Source organism: Nothobranchius furzeri, chromosome 6 (genome assembly GCF_043380555.1).
Source record: "Nothobranchius furzeri strain GRZ-AD chromosome 6, NfurGRZ-RIMD1, whole genome shotgun sequence".
NCBI classification, from domain to species: Eukaryota; Metazoa; Chordata; class Actinopteri; order Cyprinodontiformes; family Nothobranchiidae; genus Nothobranchius; species Nothobranchius furzeri.
In genome coordinates this window covers 31,171,035-31,191,474 of record NC_091746.1, presented here as the reverse complement: position 1 = coordinate 31,191,474, position 20,440 = coordinate 31,171,035, and the positions used below count along the sequence as shown (strand labels likewise).

The window sequence follows — 20,440 nt, the reverse complement described above, 5'->3', positions numbered from 1 at the left end:
CAGAGGCCATTGGTTCCTTTCTTTTCCACTGGCTCCCTTTTTCAGCAGTCCTGAAGAGGTCTTTGACTGCCTCCTGGTGGGCCTGCCCTCGCACTCCCATCTCCCTGAGTCGCCTGGATGTTGAGGTGGCTACGGCCCTCTGCAGCCTTCTTCCACCAGACGTATCTTTACCCCTCCTTTCCACGGGAGCCGTCAGCAGCACGTTACTGCAGCAGCACGTCTTGCTCGCGTAAGCTGCTGCTTGGCCCTTCCCACGAGACGCGAAGCAGCAGGGGAGCAGCTGTCACCGACAGAGCACGAAGCCACACGAGTGACTTCGTCAGTAAACACAACAACAAGCAGGAGAAAACTACAACATGGCTCCAAAATGTTTGTGTTTTTATATTCTGTCCGTTTTATAATCGCCAATACGGACCTGAAAAACAAAGGAGACCGCTAGCTAGGTGATAACTTCTCACGGGGCCGCACAGTTAGTAACCTTTTTTTTTTTAAAGTAAAGCAACCGGAAGGCAGTACGTTCTTTATTCTGAAAATCTCTGGAGCTTCGCTCCGTTTCCGCGTCCGATTTCCTGTCTTTCCTTCCCCAAAAATGTCGAACTTGACCCGTTTCAGAGGCGTCGCGCATAGAAAATAGAACCGGCGCGTAAAGGCCGCGACATGCTGCTCCTGAGACGCGGCCGACTCGCGCTGCTGACGGCTCAGGTGGAAAAGGTTCTGTTGACCACAGCGGTTCCTATCAGCAGCTGTGACGTGCTGCTGCAGTAACGTGCTGCTGACGGCTCCGGTGGAAAGAAGGCGTCACTTTCAACCCTTGTTGCCTCAGCTGCAGCTCAGCGTATCTCAGCTACTTCCGCTTATAGACCTCATCCACCACACTCTTCCAGGGGACAGTGACAGCATCATGTCTTGCTGTAGGTTGGTAGATGCAATCTCAGCTGGAAAACGTTGCTTCTTTCCCACATCAACCAGCTCCTTCCAGTCTCATGCACCACCTAGGTTCCCAGTTTCTGGTCTTCAAGCGTCGAGGCTCGCTTGAATGTCAACCTCCAGGAGAAATGTTGCTGTCAGTATGATGACGAGGGTGGAAGGGCATTGACACTAGTCCGTCGGCTTTTTAGCACCTGGCTGTGTAGCCAAGTGTAACGACCTTGGATTATGGTAACGGCTCTAAAAATAATCTCATCAGAAAATCCTGCCATGTGTGGTGTGTGTGAGTGCCCTGGTCTGATTGGAAGGATGCCAGGACCGGGGCTAATAAACGTGTTGGATCGACGACGACGAGTTGCTGCCTTTTGGATGCGACGAGTAGCCAATCAGAAAGTGAGATCCGGCCAGAATGATTGACAGTGATTTTTGAATGAACGTGACAACTGACTAACTCGTAAAAGTAACCTAATCAAGATGGCTGCCACAGCTGATGGACCATAGTCAAAGCAGAAATGGCTCTGATCCTAGTAGCACGACAGTGTGAGATTGCGTAAAATATGAATACAAATAACAACGGTTGTGCTGCTAACAGCTGAAATGCTGCTGACGCTAACAACCTCTTTGTTTTACCTTAAAATGGAGGAACGCTGCTGCTAAACTGAGATTACAGAATTAAAGTGACTTTTTTGTTTTTCTTAAGAAAACCTCTTAATTTTTTATTATTTCTATCAGACTGCTCTTAGCTAACAGCTATCAGCAGCACACCTGTCCTGCTACAGATTCAAACATGCTATGAGCAGGTTCCACAGGCACCTGGTTGCTGCCTTTATTAGTCATTTTCTGCTTTTATGGATGTATTTAGTTGATGCCTGCAGTTTTGGAGAATCTGCATTTCATTTCCAAATGCTGAGATCTAAAGCTGGAAGTGATGGGCCTCGAAACGTCTCAGTTCACGGTGGGTGGTGTCTACGTAGTGACTGTTAAATGACTCTCGGGCTGTTGAGTCTATGCCATGTGCACGCACGGTTCCTCTGTAACCACACCATGTTTGTGCATTTTAACCTTTGGAGCAAATTAGGAACAAAGCAAGCTTTAGGACATGTATGTTTTCTTCTTGGGAAACGATCAGCAGAGACATGAGTTCACTTACAAAAACAGATAAAAATCATTTTCACCTGAAGTAAATAAAAAATGTTGTTTTTTTACATTTAAAAATAGGTTTTTCAGTTTTTAGTGGAGGAGGAGTTCAAACGTCAAACCAATCAGATTCACTTATAAGGATTAAATAGATTTTTGCAAACAGTTTTACTGTTTCAGTTAAAACTTTGAAAATAATGTTTTTTTTGGGATAAAATAACTTAAAAATGCATTAAAATGTTTATGTTATAGCTAGCTGTGTTTGTGTGTGTGCATGCATGTGTGTGCATGCACACACCCATGCATGCACACACATGCATGCATGTGTATGTGCATGCAGCATGTGTATGTGTGTATGTGCGTGCGTGTGTGTGTGTGTGCATGCGTGTGTGTGTGTGTGTTTGTATGTGCATGCATGCATGAGTGTGTATGTGTGTGTCTGCGTGCGCACCCATGCATGCATGTATGTGTGCGAGTGCGTGTGTATCTGTGTGTGTGGTTAATATGTGTGTGTGTGTGTTTGTATGTGCATGCATGCATGAGTGTGTGTGTGTTTGTGTATGTGCGTGCGCACCCATGCATGCATGTTTGCGTGTATGTGTGCGAGTGCGTGTGTGTCTGTGTGTGTGGACAATGTGTGTGTGTGTGTGTGTGTGTGTGTGTGTGTTTGTATGTGCATGCATGCATGAGTGTGTGTTCGTGCGCACCCATGCATGCATGTTTGCGTGTATGTGTGCGAGTTCGTGTGTGTCTGTGTGTGTGGATAATATGTGTGAGTGTGTGTGTGTGTGTATGTGCGTGTGTGTGTGAAATTATTTGCAGAACTTTGTTGAGAACAGATGATCAGGCGCTCCCGGTCAGCCCGCTCAAGGAACACAAGGAATTCCCAATAGAATTTGGATCTCAGTCAGTCAGCCATCATGGGATGAATCCTGATTTCATAATTATTATTTTTTTCCCTGGAAACTAATAAATAACAAAGCTATTCATTATTTACTAATGTTGTCACACAATAATACTTTTGGCTACGGACTTTTGCTGACTTTACTAAAACTTGAAATAGTTAAATTCTGAATTTTGCTTCATTTAAACAATGTTTTACTTGTTTCTTACACTGGAGCTTTGCCGCTGTGTGGCTTTTATTTCTCAGTTATCTAGGGCTGGGGGTAAACGATTATTTTTAAAACGATTATTCTGACGATTATTTTATCGAATAGTCGACTATTCTAATGACTATTTAGAAAATTAATCTAATGATTATTTTTCTATTGCTCAATTAACAAAAACCAGAAAATCTCAAATAAATTCCTCAAAAAAAAATTGATAAATTCTTACTGTAAGAGAATAAACACTACAGGCCTTCCATTTTGTACAACACTGCGTTTATTGTGTTGGTTGGTTATGTTCTGGTGACGTGTAGAACTTGGGAGTGCAGGCTGCTGCCTGAGAGGTGGTAGAAGGTGGAGTGTCTCCATGCTGCTTTGTTTTGGTCACTTATGTGCGTGAGGCGAGTGGTCTTACGGGTTAAACCAAACTCAGGTGATATTTTACACTAAACCGAAAACCCACAACACTCTAAATGTAATAAAAGGGAGATCTACACCACAAAAAAGATGAACTCTAAACCAAAACGTAACAGCTTATCCCAACGCAAGAAGCTGTTAGCGAAGATGCTAACAGTAGCTTTACCAACATTAAGTTCAAGTTACCAAGTTTAAATAAACCAAAAACACCCAGCAGCAAACAGACCAGCACGGAGGAGAGACTGCTAGCACCAAAACAGCTCTCCTCATGTCTGAAAGAAGCTCCTTAATGAAGGGAGAAGCGCTCCCGGTGATTTTCTACATCTGCGGTAGAGACGGAGCAGCGCATCTGACCCCGGAAGTTGTTGTCCGTTGCCGGGAGACGAAGGCGGGCAAAACAGGAAAATAATCTAGTAGTGGACGGACATTGTTCCGGGTCTTCGGTATTTGGCGGCGATGTTAGTGAAGGCGGAGAAGAGGGCGAACTAGAGGAAAAACAGGCAGATTCCTCTATTTACAAACTCCTGGGGATGCAACAAGTGGGCGCGGTGCGTCGACTTCCGGATCTGACGTCGACAAATTTTTAGAATCGAGCCGTCGACTTCGTCGAGGCTTCGCTACAGCCCTACAGTTATCTCAAATCAGTATTATTTCAACAAATTAGGTACATTTTGTGGCGATGGTGGAAAAATGACTTAAATGCTTGCTCCGTAACCAGAGCGTTCCAGGTTCAAACCCCTTCTGTTGGAGTCATGGTGTCCTTGGGAAGACACTACACCCACCTAGCTTGCTGCTGGTGGTGAAAGGGACTGGTGACACCTCAATGGCAGCATGCTGTCATTGAGCCCCAGGGCAGGTGAGGCTGTAGTCACACCACTATTGTGTGAACAGGTGAATTGTGGGTTGGCAGAACCCAGAACCAGCTACATTTAAAGGCAGGCCTTTTACAACATCTCATGCATTATGCAGGCCCTTTATCATCTACTTCATGTTTGACAAATACGTTTGGTTTCAGATCAAATGTGTGAAGATGTCAGAAACAGGCGACGTCATCAGTGGTCTCTTAGAGGCTGTGGAGTCACACAGAAACAGAAGAAGCTCGTCTAAAGCGTTTGTTGTTACTGTCAGCATGAATGGAGGCTGTTTGTTATCCCAGTCGAGCAGCTGCTCCAGACAAACGTCTCTGCTGAACTGAAGCTGGGTCTGATTTGTTTTCTCTATCAAAAGGCTGCAGATGAATCAAGCTCTATGAAGAATTGCATTTCTCTGCATAATTACAGCAAATTATGCGCCATCATTTGTCATCCCAAAAAGCTCATCACACAAATATTTGCTCTCCTTGTTTGTGAAATGATGCAGTTTCTGTTTTGAGACAGAAACACAGTTTGTTGGGATTTGGGCGATGTTCTCGGGGAGAAGTTTGTTTTCTACAAGTCGGGTCACATTTTAAGTACCTTCATGCACATTTACGTGTTCCTGTCTCTGACTAGAATATTAATAGAAAGATTTTTTACAGTCTTTTTGTTCTTCAGATCAGAGGCAGTTCTGGGAAAGCACTCTTTAAAATAAAGACGTTGCTTCTCATAGTTATTAAATATGGATGCAGAAAGTCTGAACAAGCACCAGTTAGCTGTATTTATATAAGAAATAATAAACTCAGAACTGTGATGTGGCTTTAATTCTCCTTCCACCATTCAAACGAATAGTTTGATTGTCAGAAATGTCCAGAGGAACTCTAGCCTGGCAAGCCGTCCTGTATGTGCATGATATACAGTCCAGTCTCGCCACGGCCCATTAACGGCTCTCAGTCGTGGGGCGGGATCCACGGTTGTCTTTCAAACTGTCCCCACATGCTTGGATAACAATGTGGCATACTCACATACAGATGCCAGTACACAAGGCAGTCTGCCATACTAAGCAGAAGGAGATGCAAATACAAACAAAGATGTTTCAAACGTGCGGTCGCAGACTCGCCATCTTTGATTTTTCAGTATTATCCTGCCTTTTGGGTGCTTGATTGGCCCACCAAACCAGTAGAGCATTATGATTGGACTGCTACGGAGTTATGGCCATCTTGGTTTTCAGTAACGTCCCGTCCACCTGGCCGATAGAACACTGTGATTGGACTGCCAGAGGTGTCAGTCAACGAGGCAGTTCGTCATTACTTCGCGGAAGAACTACATAAAACATACAAATATGTTAAGCAACATAGTTTTAATAATAATAACATAAAGCACTGTAATTGGTCGTCAACAATACTGGCCGGGCTTGCAAAGTGCGCCCAGACCAAAATTCAGAGCATTTGGAAAATGGCGGTCTCGATTGTAGGCTAGACGAACTCCAGGAGTAAATCTTCCTGTACTTTATTTCCATTTTATGTTTTCAAGTAAAATTCCAGACCTCTCTTATTTACACAAGCATGTAGCGACAGTAGAGAGGAAAACTCCCCTTTTAACAGGAAGAAACCTCCAACAGAACTGGGTTCTGTATGAGCCGCCATCCACCGCGAGTCACTGGGAGTTTGAATAAAAGGTTCTTTCTGTCTTATTTGGCATAACGTTTAAGCAATTTTTTATACAATCAGACAAGTTTAGTAACTGTTACCACCTGGTAGGAAACCAGGTGAAGACACGAAGGACATGCGGAAGTGGTAAATGAGGTAAAAAAAAGTAGTTTGTTATCTTTCCGGCACATTCGTCCTTTTCGTCTTCCTCCGCTTATCCGGGTCCGGGTCGCGGGGGCAGCATCCCAACTAGGGAGCTCCAGACCGTCCTCTCCCCGGCCACCTCCACCAGCTCCTCCGGCAGGACCCCAAGGCGTTCCCGGACCAGATTGGAGATGTAACCTCTCCAACGTGTCCTGGGTCGACCTGGGGGCCTCCTGCCGGCAGGACATGCCCGAAACACCTCCCCGGGGAGGCGTCCAGGAGGCATCCTGACCAGATGCCCAAACCACTTCAGCTGACTCCTTTCAATCCGGAGGAGCAGCGGTTCTACTCCGAGTCCCTCCCGAATGTCCGAGCTCCTCACCCTATCTCTAAGGCTGAGCCCGGCCACCCTACGGAGGAAACTCATTTCGGCCGCTTGTATCCGCGATCTCGTTCTTTCGGTCATTACCCAAAGCTCATGACCATAGGTGAGGATTGGGACGTAGATCGACCGGTAAATCGAGAGCCTGGCTTTCTGGCTCAGCTCCCTCTTCCCCACGACAGATCGGCTCAGCGTCCGCATCACTGCAGACGCCGAACCAATCTGCCTGTCCATCTCCCGATCCCTCCTACCCTCACTCGTGAACAAGGCCCCGAGATACTTAAACTCCTCCACTTGAGGTAGGACCTCTCCCCCGACCCGGAGTTGGCAAGCCACCCTTTCCCGGTGGAGAACCGTGGTCTCAGATTTGGAGGTGCTGATCCTCATCCCAGCCGCTTCACACTCGGCCGCGAACCTACCCAGCAAGAGCTGAAGGTCAGAGCTGGATGAATGTGCTCTTTCCGGCACATTCGATCCCAAGTATTTACCCCAGGGGTGCCCAGTCCTGGTCCTGGAGGGCCGGTATCCTGCATGTTTTAGTTTGAACTCTGTTTCAACACACCTGATGTCAATCAGCAGCTAATTAACAGGCTTCTGCAGAGCCTGATGAGCTGATGCACAGGTGTTTCAACCACTGAACCAAGTCTGTTGGAGCAGAAAAACCACAAAACCTGCTAGATACCGGCCCTCCAGGACCAGGATTGGGCACCCCTGATTTACCCCAATAACGATAATCTTGATATGGTCAACTAAATTATATCTAGCAAATCAAAACTGTCCCTTGACTTGAATGGCAAATTTCAAATAACCTAACTGTACACAATTTACGCGCTGGATACACTAAGCACTAGAGCTGAAACAACTAATCGATTTAATCGATTATAATCGATTATTAAAATAGTTAACAACTTTTTTAGTCATCGATTAGTTGTTTAATAATCATATTTTACCGCATAAAGTCTATTTTTACCACAATCTGACATCGGTTACAAGCTGTTAAATTTGCCGCCAGTGTGTGGCAGTAATGAGTCACTGATCTACCAGTGGAGCCGTAGAAGAAGAAATGAGCCAATGAGTGCCCTCGGTTTTCATGACGTATCACGTTACTGACGCTCATCTTGCTGTGAGAGATGGCGGAACGAGGAAATACGGAAGAAAAATAGAAGCGACAAAACTTTAGAGAAACCCCGGACAAAAACCTCACGAGTATGGGAGCACTTCAGTCTAGATGCCTTGAAAAGGCAAAATATGCAAAAACCATCTAGCATGGCACGGAAGCACGACGTCCCTAAGTGAACATTTGAGACGAAAACGTGGGGGCTGAGGAAGAGCACCGCGGTCAAGTGAGCCGTCATTTGGAAGAGCCAGCCCGGTAAGTAACAGAAAATAAACAAGCTGGACTTAGTGTTTTAGCTGAGTTCGTTATAGTGGATGTTAAACATGTTTTTTGCCGCGTCAGTCTACGGTGTTCTACTTCTGATTGACTAGATGCAATCGTGAATCTCCTCCGTGTTGTGAATCATGCGCTTGCCAAATTCAGCACGTCTGTTTATAAGAATGTTCTCGTTAAGAGAAAAACGGCACAAACCCATAACTATGTTCCTCATTCAAAAAAGGACAACTCTGCGGTGAAAAATATACAGACGAGCTGTGTCCAGGTGAATATAACGCGGCATAATTGTACGCTTTCAATTTTTAAATACAGGAGAAATTCAGAAAAAGTCATTTTTTTACTATTAAAAGGCTGTTTTACTGTCTAACGCTGTAAAACGCCTCACAACACATTTTTATCATGTTTCTTAAACAGTATTACACAAAATAAACATTTTTCACATTTCTCTAGCTAATTTAAACACTCCCGACTCAAAGTAAAAACCTCATGAGCTTCTTACTCTGAGCTTTTTAATAGTAAAAAAATTAGACTTTTTTTCTTAATATCTCCTGTTGCGGGCTATTTTGTAGAACGTAACCCTCAAAATAAATGATCACTGTATATTGTTAATTAATTCAAATAATTTAACATTGATTTAGTGTTGTAGTGTGTGTGCTGCTTTATTTTATATGTGTACTTATTTCAGTCTATTTGTGTTTCTTATGCAGAAAAAAACAAGCAACGATGGACAACTACATGGGGAACAAGACACTCACCCCCCAGCAATTCATACCACTTACAAACTCTATTCTAAACATGCTGGTAAAAGACATGAGGCCACTATCCATGGTGGAAGGAGCAGGCTTCCAGCTAATGCTAAAAAATTATTCTGGACTGATATTTTGCACTGTTTAGCTAATTTTCTACTGCTGACTGTGTTCATGTGCAATAAAATAGATTGCAGTCAACTGCACAATTCTCTTATGTTTTTTTTTTCTTAACTGAAATGCATCCATCACTTGTATAGGTTAAATAGCTAAACAGTAACAAACCGATTAATCGATTAATCGAAAAAATAATCGACAGATTAATCGATTATGAAAATAATCGTTAGTTGCAGCCCTACTAAGCACACATCAAAACTCATCACCAAGGAGGCAAAAGGCCGTTGAAAAGACAACTCGGGTCTGTTGCTCCCCAATAATCTGGGATGAGTTTCCTTAATGCTGTCAGCATCTTCTCCTCAGCTGCTGATTCTCTTCAGCTGGCACTCCAAGGCGGAGACGGGTAGTGCAGAAGGAACGCAGGAACTGCAAGGCTGTCTTGGGTGTGGTGCTGAAACGACAGCGCCAACGGAGACAGCAGCCAGTCCTCTCCTGTCTCAGCGACACAGGACTGCACAAAAAGGGGAGGGAAAACACAAAAACAAACCACATAAGGCTCTGGTCTTATCGCTTGTGGTGAAGAGGAGCTAAACCACGAAGAAAGCTCTCAGTTTAGCAGTCGATATTCATCCCAACCCTCACCTAAGGCCATGAGTTTCAGGTTATGATAAAAAGAACTAGATCATGAGCACAGTTGGTCAAAAAGCATTTCCTCAGGTGGCTCGTCAGTCAGACAGGGGAAGGAGTTCAGAGTAGAGCCACTGCTCGTCCACGTCTAGTGGAGCCACCTTAGGTAGTTCAGGCATGTGGTCAGGATGCCCGCCCCTCACACGCTTCGCAGTGGATGTGTTTCAGGCATCTCCTGCTGGTAGAAGGCCCCCAGGTCAACCCAGGACACGTTAGAGGGATTATAGCCAGGGAATGGCTCTGGATTGGAAATGTTCCAGAGCAACGTTCCCTGGTCGTATCGGTTCTCTTGTTTCAGATTAGGTCTGCTGTTGATGTAAGCAGAATCTCTGTCCGTCCCAACCACCCACTGATCAAGAAAAGTCACATAAATCCGTGCTAAAGCTGGATCAAACCAGTCGGTCAGTATTAACAAGACAGTTGATGATTGTAGTCTGGTCCATCCATCTTTCCCCGCTTGATGGTGTCGGTGCCGATCTCCAGGACGTTTCTAGTGTTTAGACTAGACTGACTATAAATGCATGGAGGATCTCAGGGACCAACGTTCCACCAAGGCCAGTCGTCTCTGAGTGGATGTAGACTGTTCAGCTCCAGATGAATCACCCCGCATCCCCAGGCCCTTCATTTGTCACCGTTAATGACCGGAGTTGCTTCCCTCTCGCTCGGCTGTTGTTTTACCTGGAGCGCTGGATTGATTTGTGACTCTGAGGCGAAGCAGCCGTGAGACGCTGAGTTAAAGTTTGCATTGAACTCATTAAAGTTTGCACCGCCCAGTGTTTAGGGTGCAGATTGTAGCAAAAGAAGCCATCTGCTTGGGGAAGGGGGGCTCCCACCACAAATCTGATTCTGAATAATTTACCAAACAAAGTTTGCTGCTTGTGTCAAAAATTAGCAATCCAGGCGTGTAGGTTGGTACCGCCAGACGAAATGAGAGGTCTAGGTGTGTCACGCTGAACCAATATTATGCAGATGGTGTTTTCTTGGGGTCCTTCTGGGTGCTTTTTATGTGAGTCAATTAATGAAGTTGGCAATTAATCTCCTCTTCGTCTAGTCTGCAAAATTGGATTGACGACTAATTTCTGGTTAAAGACTTTTGCTTTTCTCATTGTTCCCGTCACCTCAGAAGAGTTTCGTTGTTTTCTTTCCTCTGAATATTCTGGACCGATAAACAAGAGCTTAAAGCAGCTGCAACAACAACCTTAAAAATAACAAAAGAAGAAGAAAAGGCGAATCTGTGGATCCACTTCATTAGAGACAGGCTGATCCGCACAGGATCGGGTTTTTGGACATTCCTAGAGTCACTGCTGGACTTTTCAGTGGTATTCCCACTTTCAGAGGAACCCGGAACCAAGCCCATAGCATCCCTGAATGGCCTGAATACTTATTTACACTCTGGATTTATTCCAGAATAGATCTGGGATGCTGATCCATCCGGTCCAGCCCAGGTGGAACCCAGCACCACCTCTGAACTGGGTCAACATCGGGATTATTTTCTGATCAGTAACGTTTGTGAATGTAACTCCTGAAAGCTCTCCGTGGTCCATGTGTTTTTATCAGCTGTCGATGGGTGATGGTTCTGGATGGGAATAGGGATGGTGGTCCACCATAAACTGATTATTCCTCCAGATTCCTTAAATCATTCCCTGCTATTCTGTTCTGTGAAGCTGAAATCTGCAGATTCGTTTAACAGTTCTTTGAGAAAGTGTTAAATTTTCATCTTGATTCCATTTTGGGAAGAGTTCTTTCAGAAATGAATCTTATCTGAATCTGGTGTCCTTGAGCCTGAAACGAATCTAAGTCCTCTGATTGGCTCTTATGAAGACCGAGTTCATCATTAGATTTTTTTACTTGCTATTTTTAAATATGAATGGTCACTCTGAGTTTCACGTGCTAAACATAAAAATAGTCGTTTAGCCGTATTTCCTGCATTAGCCACCAACAGAAAATAGACGAGAAACGCTCAGATGAGAAAAGCCTCTCACATCAACGTCACACTGAACGTTAACGTTCGTGTTCTCGCCCATCTTGACTAACAACGTGAAGGTCGTTGCTGGTTTAGCGTCCATGAAACAGTAGAGAATGTCTCGGCTAGTAGAAGCTAAACATTAGCATTAGCAAATCCACCACACAGCAGAACTCCCCCAGGATTGTGTTATTTGTGGAGAATAAACATCAACGTTGGAGAGCAAACAGAGTCGGTTGTAAAGCCGCATTGCTGTTAGCCAATCAGAGGCGAGATGGTAAAAGGCCTGTAAAGCGTCTACTTGGGGTTCTACAACCCCCCAAGTTGCTTCACAACACAGTCAGTCATTCACTCATTCACACGCTGGTGGGGAGGAGCTACGATGTAACCACAGCTCTCCTGGGGTGCACTGACAGAGGCGAGGCCTTCCGAGCACAACCAGCAGGCATGGCAGGTAAAGTGTCTTGCCCAAGGACACAACAGTAGCATTCTCTGGCCAGAGCCGGGATTGAACCTGCAGCCTTCCGATTACTGAACAACCCGCTCTGCCTCCGGAGCTGCTGCCATCCCCAAATGGCCAAATATCAGGAAATAAGCCACCAAATCCTGCCATCAGAAGCTCCCTCTGTTCTGGCCCTCTTTTAGTTCCTGAAACAGGAGCGTGAGAGCTTCTTTTCACACGTTCATTTGTACTAGAAAACACAGCAGATGAGCAGGAAAAACAAGTGAACTTGGTCTTTAAGGAAAAGTACCAGGTCACAGCTGCTACAGTGCTGGTTTAATCCCAAAACAAATACTTTTTCTTGCTATTTCAACTTTGTTGCTTTAGATAATTTTTTTACCCCACTTCTTATTTTTAAGCCCTTTTGCAATCATCTCCCTGAAGAGGCTTAAAATATGTATTTTTCTACAGGTTTATTTATTCATCATCTTTAAGTCCCGGATATTCCGATGATTAGACTTTCTGCATTTGAAAGCTCTGCTCCTGCTTTCCTTGACCTTTATGGTGGCTTCAGACTTTGTCAGCTTCCTGATTGAGGAGAAGGTAAAGGCGCTGAGCAGAACCGTGTGTTCTTTCCTGAGGTCATGAGAAGGATCTGCATAAAAATGAGTACTTTATCTGTTTGTTGCACACTTCAATGCTAAGTAAAACTTGTCATCGTGTGAGTCGATTAATCCAGTCACAGTGTGAGCTGCAGTGAGCTCAGCAGGCTGCTCAAACGAGTGCCTAAGCTACATCAGCAGCACAGTGGTGGCAAATCATCTCACATCTTCAAAGCACAAACACACACACGCGCACATGATCGTGTTGTGTTTCAGACACCAGCTGGTGTTTTGACTTCTTTGATTATGGGCCGTCATTTACATTCAGGCAGTAACGGACGACTACACTTTTTGATTGAGATGTTTGATCTTCTCAACAGTAAGAATTCATTTTAGTCGATTTGAAGCATCTTAACTTCCTGCTGAAGTCTGAAATATTTAGTGTTTAGACTTTTTTGTTATTTGATTTTTTTTTCAGTTAATTTTTTATTTTTCACCTTCACATACAAATGTATGAGCATCCGTCTGCCTGCTGCCTTAATGAATAACAAAGAACTTAAACAAAATAATGATTTTAAAGGTGCATTATGTCAGAAGGAAGTCACACGGCAGCAAGGCTGCAGGTTCAAATCCCACCTGCAGCCTTTCTTATTCAAATTAACTTTATTAATACCTCAGGAAAGGGTTCCATGATAAATGTATTTTTTTCCAGCAGTAGCAGCATTGACTTTCTGCAGTGAGATAGCATGTTGCTCCCATGCACATGTGGGGTTAGCATGTTGTTCCCATGCACATGTGTTGGGTTAGCATGTTGTTCCCATGCACATGTTAGGTTAGCATGTTGTTCCCATGCACATGTTAGGTTAGCATGTTGTTCCCATGCACATGTTGGGTTAGCATGTTGTTCCCATGCACATGTTGGTTAGCATGTTGTTCCCATGCACATGTTGGGTTAGCATGTTGTTCCCATGCACATGTGGGGTTAGCATGTTGTTCCCATGCACATGTGGGGTTAGCATGTTGTTCCCATGCACATGTTGGGTTAGCATGTTGTTCCCATGCACACGTGGGGTTAGCATGTTTTTCCCATGCACATGTGGGGTTAGCATGTTGTTCCCATGCACATGTGGGGTTAGCATGTTGTTCCCATGCACATGTTGGGTTAGCATGTTGTTCCCATGCACATGTGGGGTTAGCATGTTGTTCCCTTGCACATGTGGGGTTAGCATGTTGTTCCATGCACATGTGGGGTTAGCATGTTGTTCCCATGCACATGTGGGGTTAGCATGTTGTTCCCATGCACATGTGGGGTTAGCATGTTGTTCCCATGCACATGTGGGGTTAGCATGTTGTTCCCATGCACATGTGGGGTTAGCATGTTGTTCCCATGCACATGTTGGTTAGCGTGTTGTTCCCATGCACATGTTGGTTAGCGTGTTGTTCCCATGCACATGTTAGGTTAGCATGTTGTTCCCATGCACATGTGGGGTTAGCATGTTGTTCCCATGCACATGTTGGGTTAGCATGTTGTTCCCATGCACATGTGGGGTTAGCATGTTGTTCCCATGCACATGTTGGGTTAGCATGTTGTTCCCATGCACATGTTGGGTTAGCATGTTGTTCCCATGCACATGTGGGGTTAGCATGTTGTTCCCATGCACATGTTGGGTTAGCATGTTGTTCCCATGCACATGTGGGGTTAGCATGTTGTTCCCATGCACATGTTGGGTTAGCATGTTGTTCCCATGCACATGTTGGTTAGCATGTTGTTCCCATGCACATGTTGGGTTAGCATGTTGTTCCCATGCACATGTTGGTTAGCATGTTGTTCCCATGCACATGTGGGGTTAGCATGTTGTTCCCATGCACATGTGGGGTTAGCATGTTGTTCCCATGCACATGTTGGTTAGCATGTTGTTCCCATGCACATGTGGGGTTAGCATGTTGTTCCCATGCACATGTTGGGTTAGCATGTTGTTCCCATGCACATGTGTTGGGTTAGCATGTTGTTCCCATGCACATGTGGGGTTAGCATGTTGATCCCATGCACATGTTGGGTTAGCATGTTGTTCCCATGCACATGCTGGGTTAGCATGTTGTTCCCATGCACATGTTGGGTTAGCATGTTGCTCCCATGCACATGTGGGGTTAGCATGTTGTTCCCATGCACATGTTGGGTTAGCATGTTGCTCCCATGCACATGTTGGGTTAGCATGTTGTTCCCATGCACATGTGGGGTTAGCATGTTGTTCCCATGCATGTGTAGGTTTTCTCCGGGTTCTCTGGTTTCCTCCCACAGACCAGAAACATGCGCGTGAGGTGAAATATTTATCTTTGGGGAAATTATTTTGCTAAATAAATAAACATAAACAAATTGAAATTTTTTTCTGGAGACATTTAGCAAAACGCTGAACAAAAATGCTACATAAATCCTGTTTTATAAATAGAACAGGATTTCTATATATAGCTTTACTGAACAACAACTACAGACAAATCTACATAAATAACCATGTATTTACTTATTCATTCACCGAAATATTTGATACTTGATCATCAAGACAATAAAGAGGCGTCAAGACACGTATGTTGCTCACACATAAACCTTTGACACATTCAGCGTTGCTCTTAGGTTCAAAAAATGTAAATAATTATGATTCAAGCTCTCCATTTTTGTTATATTTTGGATATCAAACTGTTAAACAGCAGAAAAGGGGATGAAATGTTTTAATCAACCCTAAAGTTTAAGTAAAACTCAGACGGACATTAAAATTCAGGAGTAGCATCACAGATCTCTAGATTTACAAGGAATTAAGCCTCCATTCCTCAGTTGTCACCTTTATCCTGAAGCCTGGCTCGGCTCCGATTATCGATCTTTGTCAGTTGTCCGTGGAAGTGAAAGGAAACTAAAATGTGTGATTAAATAATCTCAGCCACGTACATTTATGTAGAAGTCGGTTCTGGTGTCTAATTGAAGTCCCTGCTTCTTTAGTTTGGCTGATAAACGGATGGCTTTATGTGGATAACAAATGGTCATTACCTTTCAGAGTTCACTGGGCTTTTATCGGTCCTGTTAAGAGGGGTTTAAGTGCCTTGTTAAGCTGCTCATTAGTTCAGACCATATCGATCTCACACGGCTGCCTGAAGGCCAGCCACATTTCATATTTTTAAAAACTTCCTCCTCCTATATAATGTTTACCTGATCTTTGTTTCCTAATGCTGGACTCTCCAAACCTCCTTCTAAACATCAGTAATCAATACAGCTTGTTGGTTATTCCTTCTTTTCTGCTCCGGGCCATTATCAACGCCTCGACTATAATTACTGCAAAGCGACGCGTGCGCTTGCTGTTTATTCATCTTATGACAGAAAGATTTAGCTCCGACTTCTCCTCATTGTTCTAGTTTCTATCTTCTGCTGGCTTGTTACTTCTAATCTGACTCACATCTTTTTGTTTCCTCTCATCAATACTTTACTGAGACACTGTTTGATTTTACACTTCAGGTATTATTGCTATTCACCAGTTTATCGATGCCAAGCTGCTTATTTAACATGATGCCCGTGGTGCAGTGATAGATGGAAAGCCACTGTGTCCCTGTGGAGACAGACTTTTTTCTGTTACACCTGAGAAGCCCGAGCAGCAGGAACACGGATCCAGTCCTGGTTCAGAAATAACCTCTCCTGTTTATTTTGTTCCAGCAGGCAGCCTTCTCTCTTTCTCACTGAAGAAAGTTCTCCTCCACTCTTCTCCCTCCTCACTTGTCAGCTCTTATTTCTGCCATAAACATAGACGTTAGTATTTTATGATGCTATTTACATTCCGCCCCAACTATCAATTTCTGCACAGAGCAGTTGTGAACACACGTCTGCAAGCAGCGCTCAGAGTGGCTGCCGTACCTTCACATCCAGAGATTCACGAGTAATTATAGAGACAAACAAACAACAAGACTCTGAGCTACTTAGCCCAACTCATCCCAGAATGTTCAAACCACATGTGTACTTTTAAAATATTAAAGATTTGAATCTCTTATGTGAAACTCTTCCAGCTTCTGTTGCTGCTGCTCTTCATTGTCAGCCCCCTCTGTCACATCACTTCCTGCAGATGTTTTCAATTAGATGCAGAACATGTAGAAACGGAGTTGATCTCTTTTTATAGATGCTTGTTACAACCAAGATCTAAAAAGGTGAAGGAGGGTGGAACATGAAGGAGACGTGCGGCTCTGCCATGTGGGAACATTCCCAGGAAGAGGCGGCGCTATTTTCAAACATACATATATGTATACATATATACATATATGTATATATGTATACAGCACTCCTCTGTGAGAGCGGGGGTGGGGGTTTTGCACACGTTCCACTGCCGTTTCTCACCTCAGCTGATGGAGGGCTCTAGTTTCGTTGCGCCGTTCATGTCAGCGGACATGGTAGGGTTGGGGAGGGGGCGGGGCATGACGCTTAGCCTGACGGGTGGGCAAACAAAGCCTGACGCCAGGCCACCAGGCTTATAAGCAGAGTATCCGCGGGTCTTTAAAAAGTCTTAAAAAGTCTTAAATTTGCTTTTCCAAATTTAAGGCCCTAAAAATCCTTAAAAATGACAAATAATCCTTAAATCCAGTTTCCAAATGTCTTAAATGACCAAAGACCCAATAAACAAGATTCTTTTATTTCTATAAAATTTTCGTGAATTTCTAGTTAGCGTTCAGCATTTTTTTGTGTACGATGTTGGCGTAAGCGGAACCGAACACATTCAGTTGGTTGTGAAAGGGGGCTATTTTTAGATGAGCACATTAGCTGGTTAAGCTAGTGGGAGCTCGCGCCATGGGGAAGTGCAAGTTTAATGGTAACTGGATGGCTAATCCCACGTTCGCTATGTGGTTAGCACCGGTTCCAGACAATAGCTGGAAATTATAGCTTACGTTTAATTCAAAAAATAGCTTAAATTTGGTCAAAGTGGCCTTAAAAAAGGTCTTAAATGTGGCTCCCTTAAACCTGCAGATACCCTGTATAAGGCGCTGGGGGAAACCCTGTGTGTGTGTGTGTGCAGCATGCCTCAAGGGTAGATGGACTAACCCCTGTTTCATATTGGAAGCATTACGGTCACGGGATGACTGTGGAATGGTTGAGTTGTGAGTGTGTTTTGGCGACTAAAGCCATGAAAAGCACACCGTTGCACTTATCAAACGATGCTGGGAGTAAATTAGCCGTTAGGTCATGTGTAATGACGTACTACATAAATACGAAGTCACAGTGATTTCCTGTCTTGCCTATTGTTAACTGTGGAAATTCACATGTCGCAGAAGTGGTTCATTGCAAAAATAGTACCTGATCCTATGTAAGGCATTGCCAGGCGTACCACTTCTGGGACGCACCCGAAACTTTCCGCATCGCCGCTGGTTTGAACCGCCCCCATAGACTATAACGGATTCTATTTGAAGCAGCGACATTTCGCTGCCGTTCCACGCCGCTGATGCTTCCAGTGTGAAATCGATGTTACAATAACTAAAAATAACCTCAGAAGGGAGAAAATGCCGGGAGTGTTGTTTAATAGTTTAAAACATGGAGCTACATTTCCAATTTCAACACTGATTAACCTCATTCATTTATACTCACTAGAACTAGAACTAATTAGAACATTTATGATAGTTTAGTTATTTTTATTAGTTGATAATATAATACAGTCGTCTCATCATTGCTTAAATTACTTGTCTGTTTTTGTTTGTTTGTTTATTTATTCTGTGAGTTGTATCGTCAGTGTGGATGATTTCATGTAGATTCCGTGTTTGTCTGCTTTGTTGCCCGTTGTTGATGCGTTGCGTATTTTCGTTTGATGAAGCAATGGCCTCAGGAATACTAGCAACTATTCTACCCGTAAAGAACGGGGATCTTAATAAGAGCCAAACAATCTACGATCTACGCAGTAGCACAGTTCAACAGTCACTTCATTAGCACAAACATAACCCTATAGCAAAGCTACGAGGCTCTTTGCAGACTATCAAAAGGCTGTGCAAGCAAATAATTATCTAAAGCATAAAGCTGATCAAACAATCAAGCTTCTGCATGTTATGGAGCACCGCTCCATTAGGGCGTATGAGCCGGCCGCATCCAGGAGGGAGGAGGGGTGGAAACCCGAACGTAGCGTACCGCTGTCCGTGGTGCTGATCAGAAAGGAGCATGCCAGTGGGACGAAAGGTCAGAATAGTAAACGCCTAGGCCCCACCCTCAACCATGCACACCAGGGCAGGCCCAGGCCCCACGAGGGGGACGGATACCAAACCTGATCCGACAGAAAGACAGTCACTCACAAATACAGTCTCACACCCCCACCCTCATGCTCCCCTAAAGCACACAAGAATGCACGTCACACATCCCATACACACCCTACACTCTAATACTGGGGCTCAGTTGTTTCAGAAGAGTGCAAATAACAAAACTGTGTATCTGAACAAAACAGGCCTTTTCATTATTGCTATAAAACATAACAACTAAGTTTGTGAAACAGTGATAGTTCTGAAGGTTTTAGATGTGTCCCTGCTCCAACACACCGGATGTAATAGTTTATCTGCTCCTTCAGATCTGCAGAGGCCTGTCGACCAGCATCCAATAAAGGTGTTAACATGTTTGCCCTCGTTCACCAAAGACTTCTAAAGATTGATGAATAAAACTCAAACAAATATGTTTAGTCTTTCTGCGTTTTTACAGTAAAACCAAAACTATTTTTCAGATGAAACAAGGACATGTTTTAATTATTAATGATGCACAGGTGACAGCTGTCCTAACCCAGGACACTCTCCTTAGTGCAGACACACCTGTGTCCTTTTAACCACCGACAAGAACAATGAGTTGTCCAAACTGATCGATCTTGTGAAACCGGCACTTTAATGACACATTTCCATTCCTTCATCCCTCTCCTCCTCCGGCTCAATATTCCGGGATCCTTGTGAAGGTCAGGCTGGCAGACATCCGTCACCACCTGGAGTTTTTCCCCATCAACACATCAGCAGCACCTTCTTTACTATGAAGCAGTCAGTCAGTCAGTCAGCAGAATCAAAACAGCTTCAAATAAAATCACCTCATCTAAGTTTTAGTTTTAAACTTTTAAGCAGGTGGATAGTTTTACAAAGACTGAATTCATTGTTCCAATCAAAATTAACCCTTACCTCACATTAGAGCATTTTTTGTGCTCTAATGACTTTAACGTGAGTATTTTAGAAAATATGACATTACACAAAAACTACAAAGTGAGCAAAAAATATTTTTATGCCTATTTGTGACACTCCAAGGCTGTGACAACTTACCCACAAAAAAGGTCATCTGGACATAACACACAAAAAATGATTTGATTTTTTCATTTTTTGTACAGTTTTCAAACTTCGGGTTTTGCTAATAAACCTGGCAATGAAGGGGTTAAATCTGAGAAACACACACATATTTTATTATATTTTGTTAGGGCTGAAGCCAAGGATGAAATTCATGTAAAAAAATTGGGACTTATGAAATATTATATAATATTTCTAAAGGAAGCTTTCTAAGTGCATTTTTTTGTGCTCTAATGACTTTAACGTTAGAAAATGTAAACGTTGGGTAAGGGTTAAAGAGCTTAAAAATTGAACAAAGTGACCTTAAAATAAAGGAAAGCCATGTCAAATGCAGACATGCATGAACATCAGTGCTGGTTTGTTGTGGGTCGTTCAGCACGGACCTTGTTTCTGTGGCGGCCATGTTGGTGCAGACGAACCCAGGCTCATTCAGCCCCGAGGGTTCTGGGATTAGTGGACTTCCTCTAAACGTGCAGTTGGATGGTTTGATTAAATAGCAGCACCTGCTTGATCTGCACTGCAGGTATCGTGCTTCTAATAACTGTTTTTTCTGTTAAGTGAAT

General features: G+C 43.8%; 1 protein-coding gene and 1 long non-coding RNA gene across 6 annotated transcripts in view; both read left to right on the top strand.

Moving 5' to 3' along the window:
• The window catches only part of sorcs1 (sortilin-related VPS10 domain containing receptor 1), a 240,367-nt gene that overhangs the window by 42,714 nt on the left and 177,213 nt on the right, over window positions 1–20,440 (top strand). The gene's annotated exons all lie outside the window — the stretch shown is intronic.
• LOC139070442 (uncharacterized) lies at window positions 7,772–8,964 on the top strand. Its single transcript, XR_011520950.1, has 2 exons — window positions 7,772–7,988; window positions 8,717–8,964. It is a non-coding gene; the product is annotated as an uncharacterized lncRNA (long non-coding RNA).